The sequence below is a fragment of the Anticarsia gemmatalis genome, chromosome 4 (genome assembly GCF_050436995.1).
Source record: "Anticarsia gemmatalis isolate Benzon Research Colony breed Stoneville strain chromosome 4, ilAntGemm2 primary, whole genome shotgun sequence".
NCBI lineage: Eukaryota > Metazoa > Arthropoda > Insecta > Lepidoptera > Erebidae > Anticarsia > Anticarsia gemmatalis.
The window spans coordinates 10,260,527-10,272,987 of NC_134748.1; the positions used below are offsets into that span (position 1 = coordinate 10,260,527).

The 12,461-nt window shown below is 33.4% G+C and overlaps 1 protein-coding gene across 4 annotated transcripts in view; it reads right to left on the minus strand.

Annotated features, from left to right (window-relative positions):
* Positions 1-12,461, minus strand: part of LOC142972511 (uncharacterized) — a 107,782-nt gene that overhangs the window by 28,463 nt on the left and 66,858 nt on the right. Inside the window, exon 1 of one of the 4 annotated variants that reach the window (XM_076113713.1) lies at positions 2,901-3,264. The exons of the other annotated variants lie outside the window; for them this stretch is intronic. The gene's annotated coding sequence lies outside the window, so the exon portion shown is untranslated. Of the gene's footprint in view, positions 1-2,900; positions 3,265-12,461 lie in introns of those variants that run through there. 4 annotated transcript variants of the gene reach the window in all.

A 12,461-nucleotide genomic window follows, 5' to 3' on the forward strand; every position in this document is an offset into this window, starting at 1 on the left:
ATATATAACATTTTCTATCTATTATTTTAGTAATGGAAATAGGCACAACGATATTACGATACTATAGATATGTAGTAGCTCTATGTAAGTCTGTGAATATTAGTGAACTACTTGATGTTCATATACATATATCTCAAAGAAATTTGGCCCAGGAATCTTATATCCAAGGGTTTTTCTATGGAGTATATATTTACAAAAGTTAAAGCTATAAATAAATGGCTTTAAGTTTGATTCACCGTAATTTAAATTATTGCTTGGATAAGATATAAATCTACACGATGTTATTTAAACAATGACAAAACTAGCCAAATGAACCAACAAATTTCAGAACTCATATAAATTTCAAGCAAAGCCGTATGACAGTACATTTACGAAATTGGGTGAAAGATGCATTTTCGTATAATCACATGGAGTTAAAGTTTAACAGTGTTGTATGAGTTGGGAAGCTTTTAACACGTTTGCTTTGTTACCTGCTATACCAACTGACATATTCGCTATTATTGTACGGCTTTGGTATAATGTATGGAGAGTTAACGGGTAATCGGTTGCAAGAGAACTTTGTTTAAAACTCCTGTTATGCATAGTGTAATTTGGTAAATTTTGTATGTAAACTTTCTCAAACAAGTGTTTAATTTATCTTCACTACATAGTATAAAGCAAAGTCGTTTACCACGTCTGTCCCTATGTCTCTATATATGTATGCTTGGATCTTTAAAACTACGCAACGGTTTTTTTAATAGATAGGCTGATTCAAGCGAAATTTTATTATATGTGTAAAAATTTAAGCGAAGGGCGAAGCGTACATATTTATAAACTCTGAAACGCCCGTTCTGAAAAAAACATTTATATATGAGTAGTGGTCGTATTAAAAGATGGTGCGGCCTTTACGATATTATCCATAGTAACAGTATTAATAATATGAAAGTGTTGTCCATTATTTACGACAAAATAGTTGACCTGTTTTAAATATTGGCAGGTTAAGATAAGGCTTGATTATACCTCGAAACTTAACACAAGATATTTTTTCAACGGACGGAGCTACGGTCAAAAGCCAGTATGAAACGCTTACTTCTAATATTCTAGACAGATACTTCTTATCCCATATTATTTTATGTAAAAATACACACAAGAATAACCTTTTGTATCGTTACGAAAGTGAAATCGTAGGCGGCAACCATTGTAACAAAGCTGGGTTTATATTGGATTATTTCTATAAAAAGTACCAGTTTCTAGATGATATTTTCGGATATAAAAGAAATCTATTTTCGCCGGATCATAGCCGAAATAATAATATAACAGATCCTTCAATCGTCTAGGCTTGATTCGCCCTATGTGTTTCGACATAAGTAGCACGATTCTCTTCTCGCTCTCTCAGTCACTACTTTCTAGTATCGAAACTCGGACTTTTAAAATGTACATCACAAAATAGTTCTCAAGGCGCCTAGAGGTACTGAACTGTAGCGCGATTCTGTATAGTCGGTACTGTCGAGTATCGAAAGTTTGACGTTTATATTGTACTAACAAAATAGTAACAAAAACGCCCGTTAGAGGCGCTGATCAATTTTTCATACAAAATTTCTTGATGACAAGCCGGTTGTCGGTAGCCGATAGTAAATTTGGCAATAGGTACCCGGTTGTCGATAGTAAACAGTAGTAGGAAATTATCCCTTTGAATATAACATGTAGCCTCATTGATACGAAACTTTTTATACATAAAACAAATTCTCTTTGTTCCAACGTAGGGTCAACCAAAGATAAAAGACCAAACGGATTACAGATAATAAAATAATCTTGCAAATATGAAAATGTATCATAAATAATACATTTGTCGTGTATATTATGAATTATGGATTTCGACAATAAGCCTTAAATTCTCATGAATATTCAAATGGTTTGGATCAAATTTAAAGTTATCGAGTTTCCTTGGATTTCATTGATTACCTTCCCGTAGTTACGTCGTTATGTATTTATGAGGCCTTGAGACAGAATGTGTGTATATACTCGTGTAATACATGATTATAATTATATATAATTACTTACGTATTATACATTATCGATAGATAATTACCATTTACAGGGGTATGGTAATTATACATATACATACGTTGTTGTTGTATAATTTCACGTACGAAGTTGCTGTTTAATTTCATTTAGAATTCATTTTTTGAAATATATTATTGGAGACCCTATAATACATATTTGTATTGCTGACTTATTTAAATAATACATTGTATTGCAGAAACAAAACAAATGGTTTTTATAGCTTAGCAAATGAGTCCATAAAAACAGACATTTGAAGATAATAAATTTGAAAGAAAAGAAACCAAAATACAGAAATATAATAAACTTATTTATTTATTTTCTTTGCCTTTATAATTCACCGTCAACACTCAGTTGTATCAAAATATAACTGCGTCTAAATAAAATAAAATTCAACTGGATATCAGTTTTTCGTAACGCCTACCAATTGACCTTCGCAACCCAAAGGGATAATGATGATAGCCTCAGGCTTACACCAGTTTTCCGGCTATACTACGACTTTGTGCTATATACTGTAATTTGCTGTGATTCTTTCGTTAATTGTTTTTTATTTAACGCGGCATTGTTTTAACTGTGTTAATTGTTTGAATAGGTAGCGACTTTGGCTGACTAACTACATAATAATATCATATTGTATAGCATTGTCTCGTATTTGCCGTGCGAAGGAATAACTTCTTAACTATTCATCCCTTCTGACGTCAGACTATTATTTGATTAACCGAAGACAGCATAAAAACATTAAAAAACTTATTTGAATACCGCAAAACCTCTGCTAGACCCAAATCAATACCGTCTAGGTATTCAGCCGTGACCTGTTCGTGACAATCGCCGGAATAACAGTAAAACGTTATTGTACTTACGTAGATAAAAATTAATTGCCGCACGTTGAGAATAAAAGCCTCGCACGTTTTATTAATATCGTAAAATCCCACTGAAACACACGACCGTCACAAATATGAGCGCCAAGTTAATCACACTGCACGAGTCCAGGAATACTCGCGAATAGTTTTTATCACTTACACCTATCATATCACTCTACACATATTACGTAACACTCTCCCTGAAAGCACTCTTTGCCGGAATAGCGGAAAAATCAACCATTATATTTTATAGCGAAATGCACTCAACGGCGACTCGCAAAAAACTCTACGTACACACGTTTTTCAGTTTTTTTCGAATGTCAAATACATCTGCGCAGAACGTCGCGCGACTGTCCAGGCCCCTTCGGTTGATCATATTCTATTATCATTTGATAGGCCACCTCCGTTTAGGCCGAGTCATTGTGCGAGGAAGTGTCGTATCGTTTTATCGTTGATAACTCGATTCACGTGTCGGGAGGGAATGGTGACCATTCGGCGGAGCGAGTCGGTGAACTCAAACAAAGGATTAACATTGAGAAAAACAAGCATCGCCAACGGAAACTTTACTTATCTGATTATTGAATACACTTAAGTAATTTTCCTTACAAATTCTTATTCTTTTCGAGTCCTACCCAATTGGCATCGATTACTTAAAGAGGAGGAAACATGAAAGGAGGTCGTAATTGTCACATAATTGCTGGGAAAATAATTTCATTGCGTAGTGGGGCGAGGCAATCTGCGTCCAATTGAGATAGGTGGCGAATTGGATCACGTATCGGATCATGATTACAAATGTTTGCCAAACACACGGAACGTGCATTTTGCAACGATTGCAATTAACTAACGATGACGTCAGGCCGCGCACGCAACTTAATTTATTATGGGTATTTGAAGGCTCATTTGTATTCAAAAAGGAAATTGTATGACGTCAAACTGAGAATACGATTGGATTTATTTTTATAATCGAATAAAGATCACGAGATTTCGTCTTCCGTTTTTAATTTTGTTAGTGTGTATTTAGAATGTAAGTGGAGCAGAAACGTGCAAGGTGTGGGAACTGCGTGAATCGTGGTTGCCTTGTGGGCTAGGAAGTAATAAGCGTACTCTATTTATGTGTGGTGACGATTTAGCTCATCGCTTATGTTTATTTGGCGGCGAATGTCGTCTACAAATTGTTTTATCCCGTTTCACTTTTTGTCTCTTATATTAATTTTAATATATTTTTCGTTATATTACTATTTTAAATGAGTAAATGTGTTATGTATTAAAACACACGTTTTATTATCTGAATAAATATCATATTTGAGACTATTTATCTGCTTCTACACAAAATATAATAACAACCATATTCGGCTTGTAAACGGCAGCAACTACTACCTAACATTTGCACAGATACACACAATCATCTCAATAATCGGTTACTGAAAATCAATATTGTGCCGACAGAACGTACAATGTTCCTTATTCCGTGAATAGCTTAGCTCCAAATATATACAGCGTTAGCTGGAACCACGTACAGTAATAACATATGTATTTAATCGTTTCCTTGGCGTAGGCAAGCGTAAGCGGTGACAGTTTACTCCAAAGAGCATTGTTTAGCGACCTTCATAGCTGAACTTAGGCAAGGTTCACGTAATATTGTACATGTTAAAAGTACTTAGCGTCGGTTACAGCTTTTGTTTCAAGATATTAGCAGACATTACGAATATCTTGCAGTTCTGAATGGCTAACAACAGAATCGCAAGTACACATTGCGATGGATAAATATTTAAAATCTAACTACATACAGAGAGTTTTATCTTAGAAAATGGGATATTGCATTTAGCGTGAATGCTATTTTGGCATTGTATAAATAATATATAGGTATACTATAGAAAATAAGTCTATAGAATTGATGTACCTCGCTCTACCTGCTTACCCCAATGGGAAAAGGTATTTTTATTCATCAAGGGTTGGGTAGCCAAAGTAACCAAGGGGTCCGGTTATCGTCATTTTTAATGGCATGCATAAATTATACATTATCTAGAGGCTATGTTATTTTAGGTGTTTTATTACTTACAATATGTGCATAAAAAGACTAAGTGTAAATAAAAAAATTCTAAATAAAAGTGAAAAAGTTCATACTATGTGCTTTATTGGCGTCGATGTAAAAATTTACAGCATTAGACCATTTTCCATGACTATATTAATGCAGTTAACAAACAAACGGTGGTAGAAACTAATTTTTGTGAACATTCTAAATGTCAAACTTTTTATACGATAGTATCGACTCTACAAAATCATACTACTTATTTTAAACACCATATTTTTGTAAAGTTACAGTGCCTGTCTATTGCCTGATTTGCATTTCATTCTGTTTCTCCCAAAAGAAGAAGACCAAACACAAACAGAACAAGGCACGTTAATAAATTACTAGATTTTAGCGCCCAAAAGCAAACATAACCTACGCTTTCCAAGCATTTCGTAAAGCAGGAAAACCAAAAACAGTATTTAACATCTGGTCACAGGAAAGCTCGGCAAATAAAAGGTATAATACAAATGTAAATTTTCCACATGGGTGTCGTTATGTGCCCTTACTAACTCGCTTACATAAAATTAAATAGCTACTCTGAGAGCCATATTGGATGGGGCAGAAAGCAAAATGTCGTATCGGATTTTAAGAGAGTACCTAATCAATAGAATAGGTTTATATTTCTGAGTATAACTAAGTATATAAATACTTTTCGAACTTTACATTGGGAATTATGGGAATGGACGCTGAGAATAAAATTAATAAATAAGTTAAGCTATAATTTTATTAGCGTATTATTTTCTTATTGGTATTTTTCTATATTTTCCTTCATGAGTCGATTATTTTAGATTTTTCTATAAAGCTAGTGGTAAAACGGTTGCGAATTAAGTGTAAATGTATAAAAATATTCTCTATAAAAGAATAGAATTTTCACGCGAATTAAATGTGCGACCAGAATTAAATTGGTCTCTGAATTTTTCAGTCGGTAAAATTAATAGTTATGTACCCCAGCTATTTGTGGAACCAACAACATCGATTTAAACTACAAAAACTGAAAAATATACAATTCTATAAAAATATTATATTGTAAAATGAAAACAAAAAACTTTGGATACACTTATACAATGGGAGCAATCTTTTTTTTAAACATTTCAATGTTCCTTTTGTCCTTTGCGACATACAATTATAACTTTTAACAAGTTTTTGTACGCATTTTTTTCATTGTCAAAACAGTAAGTTATTAAAAACGAAACAGAAAAACTATGAGAACAATTAAAAATCATATTCAATCTAATTCAATTTTTTTACTTTTTATGAAAAAAATGCCCTCTTATTCGTAAACACACTATAAACCTATTTTAGTTAAAAAACTACTAAAATATGTTTTCTCTTTTTCTTTTCGCTAAGGAGTGAAAGAAACAAAACTATAAGCCTTTCATAACTTCATATATTTTTATGAATATATTGTTTCATTCCAATTCATAAAAACGTTTATTTAAAAGAGGTCAAATGACCACATAATAAAAAATAAATCCACAACCCGCCCCTGAATCATATTCGTAATATTCCCACATTCGAATTTAAATATCGTTCCAACTACAAAATACGGCTGAACTCTACCCTCTAGCGACGTACGGCTAAGTTGTATCGGATAATTTTAGAGATGCGGAGTGGCGGGGTGGCGTATCGATCGCGCCGGTAACGGTCTGCCTCACGACACCGTCCCACTGTTTTCTTTACCTTGAACCTTCAAATGAAGGTATAACTGAAACTTGTGGTCACGTCCCTATTGTAGACATTTTTTTTAGAATGTCTCACGGATTTTGAATATTTGTTTTTTATTTTCGATTATTGTTATAAGGATTTGAATTTTGAATGTTTTTTTTTTAACAATGTTTTAAGAAATTGAATTGAGAATGGTTCTTTTTTTATTTGGAAATAAATTAAGGTATTTATTTTCATTGTTAGCGTTTCGCTCCATATTTTTTTTTGTGTTGTGCAGTAAAAAATATACTAAACTATAATAAAATTGTATTCCCGAATCGTTCGTTTAACCAAAATTTTAAACGATTTGGTTTTGCGTGGTTAAAATGTTAAAGCAGGTTTACTTCTAAACCACTATTTATCGTATATAGTATTATAACTTTTTCACTTAACAAAGATTCTAAGAAGTTATGAAACTATCGATAATAGACTGTTTCCCAGAATGCCTCCAATGAAGCCATAATGCAAATTTCCATAACTTTTATGAAAATTGAATTCTTCGTAAACTGTTTTATATTATTGGATCGTACGTATCGTTGAAGCAATTCTTGGAACTTTAACGGATTCGATATCCAGCTGAGGGAGTTTCTTGCAATTTCATCATTTCAATTGAGAATAAGCTTATTTTGCGCATATTTTATACGCGACCAATTACACCATTTTTTTCTATGAAACTTTTCTTGAACGTAATATTTTTTTTAATCTGACAAGTAATTATGTGCCCAAGAATCATTGGCTTCAGCTTAATTATAACACTACCTAGAGACTCACAAAAAAACGTTAATAGTTACTACTGTCATTTGAAGGAATATATAAAATTTGTTTTCTGCCTTATTGCTGAAGGCTGTATAGCTTTCTTTACTTACTTATAAGAAGCACTTACGATATAAAATATTATTATTATGGTAATTACGTCTTTCTTTGATAAACGACTTTGTTATTTAAGTAATGTTTGACGTCAATGGAACTTGAGGAAACCTACAATAAGTAAAGTGCCTTTATTGTGCAATTAGAATATTGTTACTAAATATAGGAACATCACTTGAATTTTCCATACTGAAATGGATTAAAAGTTTCAAAAATAATCGTTGCTACTTATACCGCTATAAGATTCTACGTTCGATCACATACTGTGTACTTATATATTTTTGTACTTCAGTTTTAATTGAATACACAATTAAACAATACATCGATTCACTATACTATTATAACCTTTTCACATATTATTGTGAAAGCGTAACAAACATAGAAACTTACTTTCGCATTTAAACATAAAAATTATCCTAAAATTACAATTTTCGTCTTCTCAGCTCAGTGAGGTACATGTTACATAATAATAATATCGTTTTCACTCCATTTAAATAAAACATTTATATTTATAACCTAACTAAATCTGTTCACGCAAAATCCACTTTCCTTCGTTATTTTACTAGACAAATACTGTTAAACATTTACTGAATATTTTAAGCTAGGGTTGCCAGATTCAAAATAGAAGTAGACGGGCGAACGAAACCGCAGACTGCCGGCCCATGGTAACTAGTAGACGTACCTTAATACAGTCTTGGGCAAAAACGTATTTTATGCTCGAAAGTGTTGTTTTAACTATTTCTTATTATATTTACACTATTAAATGTCGAAACATTTACCGTTGTATATTATTGCAAAGCAAAACTTATCTTATTTGTAGTTTTGATTATGTCTTTTCGTAAAATAGTCGAGGCGATTAGTAGTGGGTATATATTAAAAATGAAATGGAATTTCTTTATTGATCACTGAATATTATATTTTAAAATCAAAAAATGTCTCCCAGAGGCAATCTCTTCTAGGCAATAAAAATATTATATAGGAGTTATCTATTAAAAAGATTATCAATACATCTAGATTTTATCTAACCTTTCAACAAAATTGTCATACGCGAGCACGGATTCAAATTTTACTTTAAAAAAAGCAACATCAAAGTCGCGAAAGACTGAATTCTCCCCGTGGGAAATAGCTAAAAAAAGCTCAACTAACAGATTCAAACGTTCACTGTTTTAACTGAATTTAGTAGATTTTTTCATGTAGTTGAAACACTGGCACTCAGAAAATTTGTTCGTCAAAACAAAGCTATGCAGTAAAATGCAGTAGCCTGATTCTCAACTACTATATTATATCGACAACCGAGTAGCTATCAAATAATATATAAAAAATTGTATGAAAATCAGATCAGCGCCACTAGCGGACGGAGTAGAAACTATTTTTGCAGTACATTTTAAATGTCAAACTCTGGATATTCGATGGTTCTGATTGTAGAGAATCGCGCTACAGTGTTTTGAGGAGGCTTGATACCAATATCTTGTTAAATTCTATACGGTATTGTACGCTTTGAGGAGTATACGTTTCATTGTCTTGTAGAATGTTTGTGTGGAAACTGGTTTTGGTTCGAAGGTGAATCGTACAGGTCAGCTGAAAGCTAAAGGACTTTTGATTTTGCTTTCTGCCTGGTCACACGAATACATACAGTACACCAAGTATACACGATTTTGATGTGCCTGCCGTCTCTCACACAGACACAGAGGCCAAAAAAGCTACTCCTAAAATTTTCAGTTTGATATACCAACACTATTCATGTCATTGTGAGAAATCAAATTCAATGCAGTAAAGTAAACATATTTAATAACTAAAGAAGCGTTTTGGTACAAATTACCAAAACTACACAAAAAGCATGAGTAATAAAACTTGTCAAACATCAAAGCATACCGCATTTAACTTGAACTATTTAGTAATTTCAGTAAAATTACAGCACTTATTCAACGTTTGAATATTATGACTCTGAATAACATACCCGAAAAGTCAATTTAAGTAAATTTGCGTTTAAAACCGTGCTGAGTTGTGACACAGTAATTATGCAGTTCGCTACGTTGAACGGAACTGACGACAATTTCGACGAAGCCTCCACTATACATGTGAACTTTGCATGTAAATTACCTATACATACAAGTCGGTTTCAAATTGAATTGGCGACGAGAACATGTTGCCGTTCAACGACAGAAATATCGATATTTTTAATTAGTTTATTGAAAACCATATTTGCTATGGTTCAGTAGGGAAGCGTAACTGTGAATCGCGGATTTTATTTTCACATAAAATATAGGAGTCAGATTTCTGTTACAGATTTTCGATTCATACAAAAAATATTTTTTTTATTGAAACAGATCGAGACACGTGGCAATGAAATACGATATTTTTATTTACACGTACCATCGAACCTGAGAATATCACTACATACTTAATTATGTCGTTTATTGAGTAATCTAAATAGTCCTTCCCGCCTGAGATACAAGTTTACCTAGTTTAGGCACTGTCCTCAAGTAGTTTTTAGTCGTAATATAATATTATATGTAATATGTATGAAATTATGTGATTTGAATAAATGATTATTATTATTATATCTAATACGATATGTCTATTATCTACATACCAGTTTCTGCGCTCGTTGAAAATACAATGACAATAAATTTCTATGAAGATTACCTGTAAAAGAAAACAAAAAAGTTAATCTTACTTATACAAGCGATCTTCTCTAATAATAATTAAGTTTTCAGTAGACTGATAAAAGTACCTAAAATGAATTCTGTATTCTAATTTCGTACCGAATAGATTAAAAAGTCCCAAACTAATATTCACTAAAAATAAATGTTATCGTCTAAAATAACGGCTAAGCTTAGTTTAGTTTTAATAAAGCCTGTTACTAACTCCCTTCAAATTTTCTTTTTTACAAAGCAGATGAAGTAAAAAAATAACCTTATTAGAAAACTAAGCTACTAGATTATTTACATTGTTCGTAATGAAGGTCAAAATATTAACTTATTTCACATTTTGTAACTTATACTTTTGACCTACACGTAGGTTAAATTATATTTTGAGACCCTTTTTTGCCATTAAGTGGCAACTAGTCAAGCATAGTATACAACTGACAGAAACAAAGTTAAAACCTCTACCTATAGTAGAAATCCTGATTATTTTCTTTAGTTTATTTAAAGAATTTTCTTTAGCCTGCGAATAAAAGCCTTTCATTCATTATGGTCCGTGTAATTGTTTAAGTGTAATATGATAAACAAACGGACTTAGTAGTAATTTTAAGTCATATTTTGTTACAAATAGTGACAGAACATTCACACTGGTCCCTAAAACGGCTATAATACGTACACTACAAAGAACGTGCGGACACGTAACACTGGACAGTGCAGCTAAACTCTTTTATCCATCAAGACGTGCTTGACATTTTAAAACGAAGAAAATCGACATTAAACCAAGGCCTCCCAAACACAAACTCAGTCATAACATAGAATATTCAGAACTTTGAACAAAATAGAGCCTAAAACAAAGCCTAGAGGCCAGATTTATTGTGTGAAAATACTTTTTACGAGCCATCTCGACGCGTTTATTACATTATTTCAGACATTGACGGCTGTATTACAGTTGCCCCGCAGATGTTATTGTTGTTATCAAGGCCCGGGAAAATCCCTTCCAGGGACACTTCTACTTAATGAAGAAAACGGCTTAAGCACCATATTTCGATATGAATTCCGACGTGACTTTACAGCTTTGTTTTCACTTAGTCAACTCATAATAATAGTGTTTTTGTATTAACTGTTGTTTATTTGCTTTTTCATAAATGTTTTTATAGTAAACAGCTATAACAATTTTATTTTACAGTGATTTGTGAAGGGAAAGAAATAAAAACGTACAGAAAATAATGCACACCGCAACTCACAAAATAAAACTACTAAATCTTCTAGCAGATTCATCGCAACTACCGTCAATATTTCACAGAATAACCAAGTTACGGCGAAAACTCCAGACACATCACAGAAAGCCGCTCCGATAGATTGATAGGAAACGCTCCGTATCAAGCAACTCGTAGAAGCGGAAACGGACCGACCAATCCAGTCGCGAATTCATAATCAGTTTACGTCAACGGAACGTAAACAGGATATGAGCAAACCGCAATTGCCTCAACATGTTATGTAACAAAACAACTGTAGAAGAACCTCCATTCGTAAACAATGAATAAAACATGTAACAACAACATTGTTGTTATCCAACAACAGATCGATAGGGTATCTAAGAATAACTTTTAGAGCGAGAATTCGAGAAATTTCCACGAATATATTCACGTAAACTAGGTTATATTTCGCTTAGGTTTTTATATGTGAGGTTTACCGCTGTGCTCTCTGAGTTAGAAAATACGAGTACGTTTGATGTCACGCTAGAGTGTCTTGGATTCGTTTTTATTATTTCGTAATACATCCTAGATCTGAGATGAGATCTTCTTACTAAGTTATCTGCAAATAAAAATATGAAATAAAGGTTCAAAGCTAAATATGGTCGTATATCGTTGTCACTGCGGGGAAGCTGTCGGCGAGCTCGGGCACCATGGTCTATCATGTAATAAGAGTGCGGGTCGTTTCCCGCGTCACGCCCACCTAAACGACATAATTCGCCGGTCTCTTGCCACCGCGGGTGTTCCAGCTCTATTAGAACCCAATGGGCTGGCGCGCGACGATGGGAAGAGGCCGGACGGTATGTCATTGTTGCCTTGGAGTATGGGCAGGCCCTTGGTTTGGGATGCAACCTGTGTCGACACCTTGGCGCCTTCCCATATTCCAGGTACGGTGGGCGTTGCGGGCGCTGCTGCCGCATCAGCAGAAAACCTCAAGCGGCGCAAATATAGTAACATTATTGGTAATTACGTATTTGTGCCGTTTGGGGTTGAAACCTTGGGACCGTGGGGCCCGAGTGCT